Here is a 5,518-nt window from a genome sequence, read left to right as displayed (position 1 = left end):
ACAAGCAGCCTGCAGGATGAAAGGCGAGGCCTGAGTCTGCAGCATAGATCTACATCCACAGAGGGATTACTGACACCTACTTCCAGCTTAGGACATACTTTTTGAAGTTTGGGATGGGAGGGAAGAGAGAGATCCCTTTGGCTAGAGTCCTGTTTGATTCTAGTGGGAGTCCTCTCTCCTAATCCCCCTATCCTGTTCTCACCTTCTGCCTGATCCACTGCCTCCTCTTCTTTTCTCCTCCCTCCCTTCATCCCCCCGGTCCGGGATCATTATCCGCCCCTCCGCCCCGCTCGACCAAGGGGGCTCCCCCTCATTCATTTCCCTAAGAAGATTACAGAGTGTGCGTTTGTTGTTGTTGTTTGAGCCATCTGATTTGCCTAAGCCCTTTGTTTTTTCTTCTGGTTTACACTTTAATGCCCCCGAATGAGTTCCACCCAATGACAGGGGAGCTCAAACTGACCCACTGCTCAGCGGAGAAGAGGAGAGGAGAGGAGAGGAGAGGAGAGGAGAGGAGAGACAGGGAGGATCAAGCTGACCCACTAAACAACTCTGCTGAGAAGAGAAGAGGAGAGAAGACAAGACAGGGGAGATCAAGCTGACCCACTGCTCTGCTGAGGAGAGGAGAGGAGAGGAGAAGAGAAGAGAAGAAGCAGAGCAGAACTTAAGAGACTGTGAACTGTGCTTCAGCCGGAGGGAGAGGATGGAAGATTTGCTGGAGGAGGAAACACACACTGGTTTAACCTCCACTCATCTGACTACTGTCCTCAGCATATGCAGTGCATAAGGGCCTGCTACCTCAGAGCTCGAAGCCAGAGCCAGCCTCCACGCGGTTGATAAGGAAGACGGAGGACCACAAGCCCATAGCCTACTGCTGTCAGAGCCTATAGGCCCTATGTCAGAGCCCTGAGCCAACCAGCGTTCTCACACGTGATAAGACGGACCACAGGCCTCCATAACCTACAGTCAGTAGCTGCTTTTGTCTGGAATAGAAACAATATACTGCCTTGGCCAGACTGGAGCAAACCTAGCTGTTGTTGTAGCGGCCTGCCAAATTCTATCCTGAAAAATGAACTCTCAGAATGATGTGGTCAGTTGGCAGGCCAGCAGGATGCGTTGGGCCTCCCTCTCTTGAAATGCTCTTGTTTTTACGACCTTAAATTGGATGGGGAATTATTTTGTGATGACCGTTTGGGTGCTCCGGTCGCTCCGTCTTCCCTATGTGGCATCTCATTAGTAAGACGTACACAGTCTGACCACGGTCCAACAGCAACTTGGCAGTCAAGTTCGTCAGGGCTCTGCTCGTCTCACACATCATTATCAGCTGAATGTTATGTCATTAATCCAGCTTTTCATAAGCAAAGAAGGGGATCTGTGGTTGTAAATGCGGATGGAGAGAGTGCAGAGAGGAAACTGACTCTCTCACCCAGTTGCAGTGAGAATTCAACATTTATAAAATGTCCTCTTCTTGTGTTGCTATATTCTGTTTATCGTTACAAACAGTTAGATGCCATGGCTAGTGTGTTGAAGGAAGCATGGCATTTTAATTGTATTACTTATTCATCAAGAAAAATGAATACCTTTAACAAATATATTTCCCATTACTTTGAAAGGTAACCATATTAAAATGATGTGTGATGAAAACAGAAATCTATAGCACTGACAGAGAATGTAGTTATTTACATCAGCACCAAGGGCAACACAGGGCATCCCTGATCCAACACACACACATACACACCCCCAAACAATATGCACCAACCCCCACCCAAACGACCTAACCTCCACACACACACAGGTTCCTATCAGCACCGAACAATTCCATACAATTAATCTGACAAAGTAAAATGTAATTGATTGATAAGGACCACAACGGCCAGCGCTCACCTTCCCAGGGTGCATTTGTCTTGGAGCGCAACCACAGACAGCCAGAGCAGATGCCATCAGCCCCGTCAACGGGCCGGCCCTTATCAGCCACCGGGATCGAAATGTAGCCCTTTCTAGGTATCGCCACCATCACCCCGAGAGGCAGGCCGGTGAAAAGGCCCACCACTAATAGGACAGGCATCAGAGAGGTACATCTCTGACCAAATCAAAAGGACATAGCAGATCAGAGAGAGACGCTCTGCTCTTTAAGGTCACAACAGCTGACTTTGCCTTATGTCTTTAAACAAAAACATTCTCTGACTAACAGCGAGCCAGAATGTTGAGGACAGTGACTTGTATAGACCTACCTGAAGAGAGAATGGACGGATTGGAAAAGAAAGGCTTGCTTTGTCCGGGTTGCTAGTCTCTCTTTTTTTCATTTAGTGGGAACAAGAGCGAGCCAGACAACAGTTGTGACTAGAATACATCAGTGGGAATAAATGAAAGATGTTGGCTGCATAAACTCAGTCTTGTTTAACCTGCAACAATGTCAACAGTTCAGCATTGATCTACAAATGGAAAAATACTGCTGCCTGCTTCTGCCTGATGTGTAATTACAGAATGATTGTATCTGTGTCTGTGGATCCTTTCATCACAGTGTTAGCAGGACAAGTGGTGGCCCAGAGTCTGAATCACGTAGATGCTGCTGGCTTCCAAACAACGAGGATGGTTGTATTTTGGCCTTGGTTTGGACGAGGACATCAAAAAGACAACGTGGGCATCTACACTGCTATTTCTGCACAGGCACACGTAACAACAAGCAGATCCCTTCACCAACGTTTAACACATGTCTGTGTCCCTCTGGTCCTTCATCAGCATTTATAACATATCTGTGTCCCTCTAGTCCATCACCAACATTTATAACATGTCTGTGTCCCTCTGGTCCATCACCAACATTTATAACATGTCTGTGTCCCTCTGGTCCTTCATCAGCATTTATAACATATCTGTGTCCCTCTAGTCCATCACCAACATTTATAACATGTCTGTGTCCCTCTGGTCCATCACCAACATTTATAACATATCTGTGTCCCTCTAGTCCATCACCAACATTTATAACATGTCTGTGTCCCTCTGGTCCTTCACCAGCATTTATAACATGTCTGTGTCCCTCTAGTCCATCACCAACATTTATAACATGTCTGTGTCCCTCTGGTCCTTCACCAGCATTTATAACATGTCTGTGTCCCTCTGGTCCTTCACCAACATTTATAACATGTCTGTGTCCCTCTGGTCCTTCACCAGCATTTATAACATGTCTGTGTCCCTCTGGTCCTTCACCAGCATTTATAACATATCTGTCCTTCCATCAACATTTATAACATGTCTGTGTCCCTCTGGTCCTTCACCAACATTTATAACATGTCTGTGTCCCTCTGGTCCTTCACCAGCATTTATAACATGTCTGTGTCCCTCTGGTCCTTCACCAACATTTATAACATGTCTGTGTCCCTCTGGTCCTTCACCAACATTTATAACATGTCTGTGACCATCTGGTCCTTCACCAGCATTTATAACATGTCTGTGTCCCTCTGGTCCTTCACCAACATTTATAACATGTCTGTGTCCCTCTGGTCCTTCACCAGCATTTATAACATGTATGTGTCCCTCTGATCCTTCGCCAGCATTTATAACATATCTGTGTCCCTCTAGTCCTTCACCAACATTTATAACATGTCTGTGACCATCTGGTCCTTCACCAACATTTATAACATGTCTGTGTCCCTCTGGTCCTTCAACAGCATTTATAACATGTCTGTGTCCCTCTGGTCCTTCATCAACATTTATAACATGTCTGTGTCCCTCTGGTCCTTCACCAGCATTTATAACATGTCTGTGTCCCTCTAGTCCATCACCAACATTTATAACATGTCTGTGTCCCTCTGGTCCTTCACCAGCATTTATAACATGTCTGTGTCCCTCTGGTCCTTCACCAACATTTATAACATGTCTGTGTCCCTCTGGTCCTTCACCAACATTTATAACATGTCTGTGACCATCTGGTCCTTCACCAGCATTTATAACATGTCTGTGTCCCTCTGGTCCTTCACCAACATTTATAACATGTCTGTGTCCCTCTGGTCCTTCACCAGCATTTATAACATGTATGTGTCCCTCTGATCCTGTTTATAACATATCTGTGTCCTCTAGTCCTTCACCAACATTTATAACATGTCTGTCCTGGTCACCAACATTTATAACATGTCTGTGTCCCTCTGGTCCTTCAACAGCATTTATAACATGTCTGTGTCCCTCTAGTCCTTCAACAACATTTATAACATGTCTGTGTCCCTCTGGTCCTTCACCAACATTTATAACATGTCTGTGTCCCTCTGGTCCTTCACCAACATTTATAACATATCTGTGTCCGTCTGGTCCTTCACCAACATTTATAACATGTCTGTGTCCCTCTGGTCCTTCACCAGCATTTATAACACATCTGTGTCCTGACCCTCTGGTCCTTCACCAGCATTTATAACATGTCTTTGTCCCTCTGGTTTTTCACCAGCATTTATAACATGTCTGTGTCCCTCTGGTCCTTCACCAGCATTTATAACATGTCTGTGTCCCTCTGGTCCTTCACCAGCATTTATGACATGTCTGTGTCCCTCTGGTCCTTCACCAGCATTTCTAACATGTCTGTGTCCCTCTGGTCCTTCACCAGCATTTATAACATGTCTGTGTCCCTCTGGTCCTTCACCAGCATTTATGACATGTCTGTGTCCCTCTGGTCCTTCACCAGCATTTATAACATGTCTGTGTCCCTCTGGTCCTTCACCAGCATTTATAACATGTCTGTGTCCCTCTGGTCCTTCACCAACATTTATAACATGTCTGTGTCCCTCTGGTCCTTCACCAGCATTTATAACATGTATGTGTCCCTCTGATCCTTCGCCAGCATTTATAACATGTCTGTGTCCCTCTGGTCCTTCACCAGCATTTATAACATGTCTGTGTCCCTCTGGTCCTTCACCAGCATTTATAACATGTCTGTGTCCCTCTGGTCCTTCACCAGCATTTATAACATGTCTGTGTCCCTCTGGTTCTTCACCAGCATTTATAACATGTCTGTGTCCCTCTGGTCCTTCACCAGCATTTATAACATGTCTGTGTCCCTCTGGTCCTTCACCAGCATTTATAACATGTCTGTGTCCCTCTGGTCCGTCACCAGCATTTATAACATGTCTGTGTCCCTCTGGTCCTTTACCAGCATTTATAACATGTCTGTGTCCCTCTGGTCCATCACCAGCATTTATAACATGTCTGTGTCCCTCTGGTCCTTCACCAGCATTTATAACATGTCTGTGTCCCTCTGGTCCTTCACCAGCATTTATAACATGTCTGTGTCCCTCTGGTCCTTCACCAGCATTTATAACATGTCTGTGTCCCTCTGGTCCGTCACCAGCATTTATAACATGTCTGTGTCCCTCTGGTCCTTTACCAGCATTTATAACATGTCTGTGTCCCTCTGGTCCTTTACCAGCATTTATAACATGTCTGTGTCCCTCTGGTCCTTTACCAGCATTTATAACATGTCTGTGTCCCTCTGGTCCGTCACCAGCAATTATAACATGTCTGTGTCCCTCTGGTCCTTTAC

The sequence above is a fragment of the Oncorhynchus keta genome, unplaced genomic scaffold (assembly GCF_023373465.1).
Source record: "Oncorhynchus keta strain PuntledgeMale-10-30-2019 unplaced genomic scaffold, Oket_V2 Un_scaffold_3959_pilon_pilon, whole genome shotgun sequence".
Lineage (NCBI taxonomy): Eukaryota > Metazoa > Chordata > Actinopteri > Salmoniformes > Salmonidae > Oncorhynchus > Oncorhynchus keta.
Note: the sequence above shows the minus strand (reverse complement) of the source record.